The sequence below is a fragment of the Schistocerca gregaria genome, chromosome 2 (genome assembly GCF_023897955.1).
Source record: "Schistocerca gregaria isolate iqSchGreg1 chromosome 2, iqSchGreg1.2, whole genome shotgun sequence".
Taxonomy (NCBI): domain Eukaryota; kingdom Metazoa; phylum Arthropoda; class Insecta; order Orthoptera; family Acrididae; genus Schistocerca; species Schistocerca gregaria.
Genome location: NC_064921.1, coordinates 882814343 through 882826233, shown reverse-complemented (window position 1 = coordinate 882826233; position 11891 = coordinate 882814343). Strand labels below are relative to the sequence as shown.

At 46.2% G+C, this 11891-nt stretch overlaps 1 protein-coding gene across 5 annotated transcripts in view; it reads left to right on the top strand.

Annotated features, from left to right (window-relative positions):
* The first annotated feature begins 711 nt into the window (after nt 1-711).
* LOC126335298 (apoptotic chromatin condensation inducer in the nucleus-like) overlaps nt 712-11891 on the top strand; it is an 85404-nt gene continuing 74224 nt past the window's right edge. For 4 of the 5 annotated variants that reach the window (XR_007564852.1, XR_007564851.1, XM_049998402.1 and 1 more), the window contains exon 1: nt 712-907. The gene's annotated coding sequence lies outside the window, so the exon portion shown is untranslated. The remainder of the gene's footprint in view (nt 908-11891) is intronic. The other variant, XM_049998403.1, reaches the window with a different exon arrangement.

Below are 11891 nucleotides of genomic sequence, written 5' to 3'. Positions count from 1 at the left end.
TTTTCAGTATGTGCTCAGTGAAATGTATCTTCAAATCACAAAGCACAATACTCACTCAAGAACTGCTATGTCTGCACTCCGATTCCTTGCTACAGGAGAGTGTTAGGTTAGGTTAGGTCAAGTCTCCAATCTTCTTAATCTGTTTTTGTATTCAGGGTTCCTCGCGTTGTAAAGCGTCTCATCATCTTCATACCTCACTATTAATTTTGTAGTTGTCATTACATACCAATTGTATTTACGGCAATGTTTATAAAAACGCTACAGATAACAGAATGCTGCAGCGATGCTAACGCCCCACGTGGTAACGTCACATCGCAGTGAACAGAAGACAAGCGACTTCTATGATACTATCTACAGCGAGGCACTAGATTGATCAAATATTTGACAAAGTTCCCAATTACACCATAACACTGCTTTGACGCAGATATTGTACAAAGAAATTTGACAGTGTAATACCCGCCTTACACACACTACATTGTACCGGATCAACTTTCACGAACGTGACTCACCAAATGCTAATGCTCTCTCTGCACAGAGGGAGATGACAAAGGACTTAACACAGTGTTCGCAGTCAAGACACCACTTTTGGACTTAGCTCACCATCCACTGTATATGTCCTCACTTTATTTTCTCAGTATGGAGTTCATCGTTGACCAGTAACCGTCTCTGGTTCCTAGACTTCCGTACTGCTAATCTTTGGCAAAGTATATCCGTCCGTTTGTCCACATGCGAATGTATTATCTTTGATTAGGAAAACTGTGATATCGTATTTGGAATTTGTTTTGGTCTTTATTAGCGTTTGTATGTCTGTTTGGCTTGTGAATGAGTTTGAGCCCTTTGCAGATTGTCGTTGTTGCTTATAGACTCTCTCTGCTACTCTCATCTATATAATTACTTTTCTATTGAAGTAAGTAATAATGGCGTGCTTTTGTGACTGAATTTGTGTGTTTATTACTTTACAATTTACATATTACAATGGCTCATTGTGATCGTAGTTAAGTGTTGTCCTTATTCTCCATATAATTTTCGCCCAATCTGTTGTAAAAAGAGTTGGCCTCTAAGTTATACTGAATTTTCTGTAGCAGAGATAGCGTGGAAGAAGATAACTATTTTTTACTTTTTTATTTTTTTAGAAGAAAAGTTTGCCTGCTGTCGATGTAAATGTCTTTTAGTTGTAATTTGCTTAGGAACGTCTTTCAGTGGCTTTGCTTTATTAGTCATTTTTTGCCACGTAACAATTACAATTTGCGTAACTTGCCGTTAAAATGTATTCGTGTATTTATGTGTGAAAAGGATCACTTTCGATTACGTGCTGCTAAAATTCCATGATAAATAAGAATAATATTCAGTAATTATTGTTTGTGGTAGGCGATATGTACATTAGTAGTTCATTTGTGCTTAGTATCATGTGTAGGTAATCGTAAACTAGTACACAACGTGGCACTATATGGAAATAATTGCGTTAAAGAAATTCATGTGTACAGGCATTCCGACCTTTTTTGCGTTCTTATCTCCAATACTGGCCTGAGTGTTATTTTTTAGTGAATCTCATTTTAACCCAGAAATGGATCAAGTACGCTGGCCATGAAACAAACACAATACTCATGGGATTGATAATTTTGAAGGAGACTACGGATTTATCTCATTGTCATCTCTAACTCTAAAAGAGTGAAAAGTTCTAGTTACGTTTAGGAGGAATTGGTGTACCTACAATTAGTTACGATGTGCCATTCTTGGACAAATCGTGCTCCACATTGTTGTAGTTATCGACTATAGAACATGTATGATGAGTATTGTTTACTTTAGAAATAAAACCCCATCCTTAACGTCGTTGTTGTCCCACCCCTGGTAGCTGAGTGGTCAATGCAACAGAATGTCAATCCTAATGGCCCGGATTCGATTCCCGGCTGAGTGGAACATTTTCTGCGCCAAAGGACTGGGTTTTGTGTTGTCCTGATCATCATTATTTCATCCCCGTCGATGCGGAAGTGGCGTTAAATCGAAAGACTTGCACCCGGCGAACGGTCTACCCGATGGGAGGCGCTCGCCACACGAATTTACATTTATTTACTTAATTGTTACTATTGCTCCCGTTACTCATCTAAACTTTTCTGTATGAATCCCTAGTATCAGTAATTTATTTTTGCCCATGTTTTCCTCTTTCACCTCAGTCTTAAATCATATATAACTTTGTATTTTTCATTATTATCCTTTCTCTTGCTGCATTATTCTTCCCTCCTCCCTTCTATTATTTTTCATTAACTGATCAATATCTCAATGCAACATTGCTTTTGCCCATGTGATGTGGTGACACATACAGTATCTCATGATTGTGATTGTTTGTTCAATATTGCAAACAAAGCTGTTTAAACTTGCTCATCAATAAATTTGAATGGAAAAAATAAAACTGTTATAATCCATAAATTGGTTTGAATATTAGAAGGTTCTACTAGGCGTGGCCCTATTGGAGGTAGTATGCTATTATCGACCTCCAACACTTTAAACTGACTTGCCCAGTCAGTTATTGGGGAATCTACAGTTAAACATGGGGTCCAAACCAAGGTGCAGCTCAGTGTTTTTCTTATTAACAGAAGTGAAAGGGAAGTAAGAGACAGCTCAAAATCCTTGGTGTGACCAGGGATTGAACCTGCAAACTTGGATTTATAGACTGGCCCATTACCGGTTACTATAATTTCTGTGGGCACTGATGACCTCAAGGAGTTTTACTCTGTAAAACACTGTCTTCTGGTGAGACTCTGACTGCTCCAAAAATGTGGTTAAACAAAAGTTAGCCCTAAGTAGGGGAACAGATGCTGCAGTGGTTCCAGGAGTACAGAAGAATAGATTCAAACACCAGAAGATTCCTCGAGAACAGGAAAAACAAGGCTTGAGTCAACTTCTGTAATAGATTGAATAAGGTCTCTTAACATTTCAGATGTCTGAAGGAAAGCCCGCATCTCGTGGTCGTGCGGTAGCGTTCTCGCTTCCCACGCCCGGGTTTGATTCCCGGCGGGGTCAGGGATTTTCTCTGCCTTGTGATGGCTGGGTGTTGTGCGATGTCCTTAGGTTGGTTAGGTTTAAGTAGTTCTAAGTTCTAGGGGACTGATGACCATCGATGTTTAAGTCCCATAGTGCTCAGAGCCATTTTTTTGTCTGAAGGAAAATCAATCTCTAAAACATTCTAAAGCAGTTGGTCTGCCAATAGTGGATCCCATGTGGTTAGAAGGATTTGTGATAAAACCAGTTCTTCCATTTTGCCATGAAGCCCCCATGGTCATTCCAGAGGAAACATTTCAATCATTATCCACTAGCTTTGTTCCTCTGACAAGTTGAATCAGCTCTGAAAAATTCTGTGAATAGCTGTCCAGAAACACATGGGTGCTGTGGAACTACTACTTTGGATATTCCATAAAATGTTGGGAAAGGGGAACTTAAATGGAGAATGGACTACACAAATTATCACACCTGTAGTGAAACCAGAGAATAACCCCAAAATTGATATCTCATGTAGACCAATTGCCTTGTACCCTTGTGTGGGGAAAATTCTTGAAAGACTCATCGAGTCATCTTGAATTATGGCAGGAAACTGAGTTATTTATGTTTATCCCAGTTTGGCTTTAGTAAAGATCAAAATAACAATGGACAACGTAACAATTTTGTGCTGTGATACTCAGCTTTCCAAGAAAAATTGTTCTTAGCATCATGATTCTTAGGTGTGACATCAGCTCTTAATAATGTCCAGTCTCCATCGTTTTAGAAAGCAAGCTGGTCTTCTTATCAGTTGGATATATGGCATTTATACTACCCTTGTGAGGAGAGTGATTTCAGTAGGATAGCCTATCAGAAACAATTCATAGAACCTTTGATTCGTTCCATAGGCTTAACTTGCGGAGCAATCCCTAGCCGCTTGTTATACGTAATTTATTCTAGTGATATGCAAGAAACTATTCATCCAGATGTCCACATACTATAGTATGCTGATGATACATGCTCATATCGTATGATTCTATGGAGGATTCAGCAATTGGTAAACTGATATAGGCAGTAACAGAAGTGGGTGATTTGATTACATGCAAATGGACTTCAGGTATTATTTTTTCAATGGACTTGGAACTACTTCTTAAGAGACCTAAGTTATTTCAAGATGTCATGTGCATTATAATGAAATTCATACGGAGTTATTCATTCCAAGTTAAACTATCAGCTAAATTCTTGGGAATGTGATTGAGTTCCAGATGCAGATGGATTCCACACATTGATTACGTTATTAATACTTGTCTTCCAGTTATGAACATCACCAGATCTTTAACTAAAGTTTGGTGGAGTGCAAACCCCAATCTATTATTGACCATATAGGGTGTTTATTACGAGCAGGATCGAATATGGATGTGTGGTATGTGGGAATGCCAGCATCAAGTATATCTGTAAATTAGATGCTTTACAATATTGCTGTATCTGGACTTGTCTTGGCCTGATGAGATCAACTCCTGCCAGTCCCCCAAGCAGGCTCACCACTCTTGGAGGGTTTGTGCTTGGCTACCACAAAGCCCCAGTCTTTGCAGCATCTTTTTCCTTCTTTGCTGCATGTCTAAACTCTTGCTATTCTTTTTCCTCTCCCTTGGGGAACATGTCTGGGGTGTTATTGGGAATGTTCCACATTGTCCGTCGCTGACTTAAGAACGTTTCACCACCGTTTTCCATTTCATTTTCCTTTCCTTGTTTCTCTTCTCCTCCCGTTCCTCCATTTCGACATTAGGAGTTCCTCTTTTTCTTCTTCCTTCCTGTGCGCTCCTGATGGCTGGCCCATGAGTCTGATACACAACAGATGACTGAGTAACGCTTAATTCCCAGCTCCGGGTGAACAGATAGGGTTTGCAAGTACACCCTGGTACAGACCAGGCTCAGGGAGGGGTGATTGCTTGAGCTGCTACATTCCCAAAGGTGATAGTTCCCTCTGTCAGATGTTCCGAGGTGTAACCTGAGATGCGAACAGCGACCTAAGTCGTGTGTGCCCCCAGTTCGAAGGAGCGTGTCATCAGAGATGCTGACAGTCATGGGAGATTTTCTTGCTATGAGCAAATCATCTTCACAATTAACGTCGACAAAATGTAAATGGAATGAGGCTAACGATTCAGAGACCCTTCTGCACTATGCTTCCTCATAGTTCCACCTACTGAAGACGGATATGCCTTCGCAACGGTAAATCTGTTTATTATTCAGAAAGGTGTTGATGCAATTGCCAGCCATGTGAAATATGCTCTTGTTTACGGAACGGCACTTTGCTTTTGGAGACTACTTCTGATTCTCAAGCACATGACTGCTTACCTCTTTACTTCTCCACGGCTGTCCTGTTCATGTTGAGGCCCATAGAACTCTGAACTCTTCCCGATAGTGTGTTATTTACACTAGGCTGCTCGACAGTCTGATAGAGGCTGAATTCCAAACATACCTCTGATCAAGGTGTTATCGCTGTCCATCGGGTGATGAAAAAGATAGATGCCTCCTTAGTGTCCACACGCACTCTTTTGCTCATCTTTGATACAGTGGTGTTTCTGTCCAAGATCAAAGCAGGCTATGAAGTTATTACAGTCCAACCATACATTCTGAACCCGGTGCGCTGCAACCAGTGTCATTGTTTCGATCACACTCGAGTCTTGTCGATACCCGACCAAATGTGTGACTTATGGTAGGGATGTGCACGAGAGCTATTGCCACCTCCTCCTCACTGCTGTAGCTGTATCAACTGCAATGGCGACCGTGCCGCCGCCTCTCGAAATTGTCCCGTGTATCTTGATGAGCCAGCTGTCCAGGAGATCCGGGTAAACGAAAAAATGCCTTACCCAGTTGCTCACAAGTTATTGGCTAGTCACAAGCCCTGCGTTCTCTCGTCTTGCACTCACAGTTATGTTCTTGCTACATCTTGTTCCAAGGATGACATGGCAATGCAGATGTGCGACCTCAGATTCAGCTCTGAGGTTTTGAAATCGGCCAGTGTCAAGGTAGCATTGTCATCCCTTCATCCGGCTGTGCAACAAGCCATCAAACTCTTGCCTCAAGGGGCAAAGCCACCAGCAACACAACCTGTAGGCCGGAAATGACATTAGTAGTACTCCCATGAGACTTCCTAGGTGCCTTCAGCCAACCAACACCTGAGCCTTCTTTGCTAACCGGAAAGGATCGAAGGATTCCAACAAAGGCAAACAGTCTACTCTTTCACTGGCTCGAAGATCCTCTAGATGCTAGATGGTGTTGCCAGTGTGATACCTTTGTCCGGTTCGCCTGTGCACAGGATCTACTGTTTTCTGCGTTGGATTCCACAGACCAACAGCACAAGCAAGCCGATGCTTCTGTGGACGTCATGAGTAGGATCCTCGCGCATATTTACCCTGTAGCAGCAAGTCTTCGCAGGCTGTTACTTGGCAGCCGCCCAGGTGACACCTTTTCATTTCTTCATCATGACTCTCCTCCAATGGAATGTTCGCGGACTTCGGTCCCACAAAAAGGCTTTACTGTTGCTTTTAGCATCTCAACGGCCCCTTGTACTCTGCCTTCAAGAAACAAAATTGTGTTCTTACGGCTGCTTTGAGCTCACATTTCTTCCCGGCTTGTTTCGACCTTCTGTTTGAGGTCAGCATTCCATCTAATGCGGGTGTCATGTTGCTCATAGATGATGACATTCTCCCTCACTACCCATCACTGCGGCAGACTTCCTCCAGCTTATTGAGCTGCTACCTCCCCCATTTCTGCTGCCCATTGACTTCATTGCGCATCGTCCCTTTGAGGTTCTGCCAGAACCTGTTATAGAGGTGTCGTCTTGGCTGATCTTAATCAACTCAACCTCTTCTGCTGCCCCTTGTGGGTCCGCGGTAAGAATAGGCCTGTGGTATTCCTGCCTGTCGTAAGAGGTGACACTAAAAGGAGTTTCAACCATTTCGGCCTTCAATGTAATGGTCCTCATTGGGGGTTGACCTCGATTTTTCAAAATTCTACAGAAGTACAAGCCTTTTGGGGAAGGACACCTTACGTAGTGTATCACCTGTCCTCAGTGCACTAAGACCTTGGCACTCATCGTCGTAACTGCACCCACTGTTCATCAGTTTGGGCCTAAACACCTGATAGGTTGCACAAGTTATGCCCATAGTGCGTCCCCATCTGTACCTACGATCATGATGGACTTTCCATGGCACTCGAAATCACGCACGGTAGCCAGCCCGTTGTGGTGGGGTTGTCAAGTACCCTCTAGGCTGTAGCCCCCTGACAACACAGGGATCGTACTGCCGATACCTTAGCTGCTCCCTCCCCACGTCAGCCAACGAGCAGATGCCCGTCTACGTGGGGCATCAGGACTACCGGCAACGGTTATCCTGCCAGGTGCCCCTTGCTGAGGCTGGGTGGCACCTGTGGGGAGAGCTCCTGGTCAGAGTGGGTGGTATCGGGGCGGACGTTTCACAGATGAAATTTCAACATGCATCAGGTCGCTCTGCGGCCACGTCTTCTAAGAGGAAAGATTCTGTCTCTGGTTCTGGTACTTCCGCCTTTTCCCCCTTGGCCACTCCTTGGGAGGAAGGACAGGCCCGCCGGCTTGGGGCGAAATACTTTCCCTGATATTTAGTCTGTTCTCAGACCGATGGGGGGGCGTTCGCCATCTCCAAGCCCATGTTCTTTGTACAGCATATCGAGGACATCTTCGGAGAAATCGAGGCTCTTAGTAAAATGCATTCGGAGTCCATTCTCATAAAGACCACCTCCGCTACACAGTCGGTGGCACTCCAGCCATGCGACATCCCAGTGTCCATTGTCCCACATCTGGCACTCAATAGGACACAGGGGATTATTTTCCATCGGGACCTCCTGCTGCAATCAGCTGAGGAGCTCAGGGCCAAACTGGAGCGCCGTGGTGTGCATTTCGTCTGGCGAGTCCAGTGTGGCCCCATAGAACCGTCGCGTCGGCACTGGGGCCTTTATCCTCACTTTCGAGGGGGATGTTCTCCCGGAAAAGGTAAAGGTGATGTGTGACGTGCGACCTTACGTCCCGCCTCCTTTGCGATGCTTTTGATCTTTGCGCTTCGTGCACATGTCGTCACAGTGTGAAGCTGAGCCCTTTCTGGCGATTTTGGACGTCCTCTTCGTGAGGGACATACATGCACCTCACCACCTCGGTGCGTTAATTGTCCTGGCCTCCACTCGCCTAGATCTTTCCACTGCCCCGCATATCAGAAGGAGAAGAAGATATAAGAATTGAAAACCTTGGACCATCTGTCTTATTCTGAGGTCAAGAAGAAATATGACCGCCTCCATCCTGTGATGTTGACAACGTCGTTTCCTTCGGTCGTGTCCACTCCTTCCGCAGTATCCTCACCCCTATCCTGTCCCCCCTCCACTTCCTCACTCCATCCGGGGTCTATGCCTCCACCTCCCAAATCCCTCCCTTCCAAATCCTCCTCCCTCGTGGCCTCTGCCCCAGAGGCCACCCTACCTCCTCCTCCGCCGCCTGAGAAGCGATCCTCTTCTCATGCGTCCATCAGGGAAACATTACGGACACCGGCTTCTGAGGTCCGGCGCTCCAAAAAGGACCCAGAGTGTGAGGACTTTCTTTGGGCCTAGCCTCCAAAACCCACCATCCCTGTGACTCATCGGTCTTCCAAGAAGGCCTCAAAGAAGTCTTTATCCCCCTCCCCACCCCGGCGCGTTTCGCCTGATGCTCCATCCGACAGTCGCTGCACCCGGCCGTCCTCAGTTTCGCCGGGAAGCTCTGCTGCCAGGCTCTCAGTTGGCCTGTCGTCGATGGATGATGCTGCCCCTCATGCGCAACTCGGGAATGTGGCCGCAGCTGGCGACGACTCGATGGAACAGGATCCGCCTCCTGACGGTTGTACCGCTGTTGCCTCGAAACCTGGCCCTCCGCGGCTGTCGAGCTGACTAGCTCTTCACGTGTTTATTCCCCCTTTCTCTGATTCGAGATGGCTCTGTTACATTGGAACATAAGAGGTATTCAATCCCATCAGGAAGAATTACATCTGCTCCTCCGCCTGCACTGTCCGCTCGTCATTGGTCTCCAGGAAAAGAAGCTTCGCCCAGCTGACCGTATTGCATTTACCCACTTTACCTCCGAGCGATCTGACCTAACCCCTGTGGACGGTATTCCAGCTCATGGTGGGTCATGTTGCTCATTCGGGACGATGTCTATTACCATCCCATCGACCACCTCACTCCAAGCAATAGCTGTCCGTATTACTCTTTCTGCCTTTACTTTTTCTTTTTGTACTGTCTACTCTCCAGTCGGGCTGACATGAAGCACCTTATCGCTCAGCTTCCTCCACTGTTTTAGTTGTTTGGCGACTTCAATGCCCATCATCCCCTTTGGGGTTCTCCTGCATCCTGTCAGAGAGGCTCCCTCTTGGTGGATGTTTTCAACCATCTCAATCTTGTCTGCCCCAATACTGGCACCTCGACTTTCCTCTCGGACTCTACTCATACCTACTCCCGCTTGGACCTCTCAATCTGTTCTACCACTCTTGCCCTTCGGTTCAAGTGGCATGTCCTTTCTGACACCTATTCGAGTGAGAATTTCCCCTGTATCGTTCGTCTCCTGCACCACACCCCATCCCCACGTCCCTCGAGCTGGAACATACTGAAAGCTGACTGGAAACTTTTCACCTGCCTGGCGACCTTTCCGGACCAAGATTTTCTCAGCTGTGACAGGTTGAATACCTCACGGCTGTTATCATCAATGCTGCCGAATGTTCCATTCCTCGTACTACCTCTTCTTCATGTCACGTTTCAGTCCCCTGGTGGAATGAGGCTTGCAAAGACGCTATCCATGCTAGACGACGTGCTTTACGCACCTTTCGCCGCCATCCTACACTGGTGATTTGTATTGATTACAAATGACTCCGAGCGCAATGTCGTCAAGTCATCAAAGACAGCAAAAAAGCTTGTTGGGCCTCTTTCACAAGGTCCTTTAACAGTTTTACTCCCTCTTCTGTCATCTGGGGTGGCCTGTACTGGCTGTCAGGCATTAAGGCACACTCCTTGATACCTGGCCTGACTTCAGGTAATGAAGTACTTGTGGACCCTGTGGATGTCTCGAACGTCTTCGGCCGCTTGTTCACGGAGGTTTCAAGCTCCGCCCATTACCACCCTGCCTTCCTCACCAGAAAAGAGGCTGAAGGGGCTCGGCGACCTTCTTTCCACTCGCTGAATCTGGAAGATTGTAATGGCCCCCCTTTACCATGCGGGAACTCGAATGTGCACTTGCATTGTCCCAGTCCTCTCTTCCGGGGCCAGATGCCTTTGACGTTCAGATGCTGACACACCTTTCTCTGGCAGGCAAATGCTTTCCTTTCGTACCTATAATCAGATCTGGACCGAAGGTCAGGTCCCCATGCGTTGGCGTGAGGCCGTAGTTGTTCCCATACCCAAACCCTGGAAGGATAGACCCCTTCTTTCTAGTTATTGCCCCATTTCTCTTACAAGCTGTGTCTGTGAAGTGATGGAGTGCATGGTTAACACTCGGTTGGTTTGGATTCTTGAATCTCGACGGCTACTTACCAATGTTCAATGCGGCTTTCGTCGATGCCACTCCGCTGTTGACCATCTTGTGACCTTGTCGACATTCATCATGAACAACTTTTTGCGAAAGCACCAAACAGTAGCTGTGTTCTTCGATTTGGAGAAGGCTTACGATACCTGTTACCTGCTCCTCACTATGCACAGGTGGGGCCTACGTGGTCGCCTGCCCCTTTTTATTGATTCATTTTTAACAGATCGAATTTTTAGGGTACGTGTGGGTTCCGTATTGTCCGATGTCTTCCTCCAGGAGAACGGAGTGCCTCAGGGCTCTGTTTTGAGTGTAACCCTTTTTGCCATAGCGATCAATCCAACTATGGATTGCATTCCACCTAACGTCTTAGGCTCTCTTTTCGTCGATGACTTCGTTATCTACTGCAGTGCCCAGAGAACATGCCTCCTGGAGTGCTGCCTTCAGCGTTGCTTTGACAGCCTATACTTGTGGAGTGTGGCTAATGGCTACCGGTTCTCTGAAGAGAAGATGGTTTGCATCAACTTTTGGCGATATAAAGCATCGCTTCCACCATCCTTACATCTCGGTCTTGTTGTTCTCCCATTCGTACTCCGGATGCAGTGTATTGCTCACGGTTTGTCGAACTTCGTGCGCGACTTGCCATTAACACCTTTATTTACACTGATGGCTCCAAAACTGACGATGGTGTCAGCTGTGCCTTTGTCGTTGGGGACGTCACCTTTAAATGCCGACACCTCAACCAGTCTTCCAGCTTTATGGCCGAGCTTTTTGCTCTCAATCAGGCTGTTAAGTATGTCCGCCGCCATCGCCACTCTCCATATATACTCTGCTCTGATTCACTCAGTGCTCTTCAGAGCCGTGGAGCTCCATATCAGGTCCATCCCTTGGTGCAACGGATCCAACAATCCTTCCATTCTTTTGCTGATTATGGCTCTCCTGTTAGTTTTATGTGGGTTCCAGGCCACGTAGGAGTGCCTGGGAATGAGGCTGCTGATGCTGCTGCCAAGGCTGCAGTCCTCCTGCCTTGGCCAGCCTCCCTTTGTGTCCCATCATCTGACATTAGTGGGGTTGTTTGTAAGAGGCTTGTGTCATTATGGTGGGATACTTGGTCGTCACTTCAAGAAAATAAGCTCTGGGCCATAAAACCATTCCCAACAGTTTGGACCACCTCCTCCCGACCATCTTGGTGAGAGGAGGTCCTTTTGGCCAGGTTGTGTATTGGGCATTGCTGGTTTAGCTACCTGCTATCTGGTGAGCCCGTCCTGCAGTGTCCTTGTGGTCATGCATTGACAGTGCGTCATGTTTTATTGTCATGTCCCTGTTTTAATCAATCTCGTGTTGTCCTGCC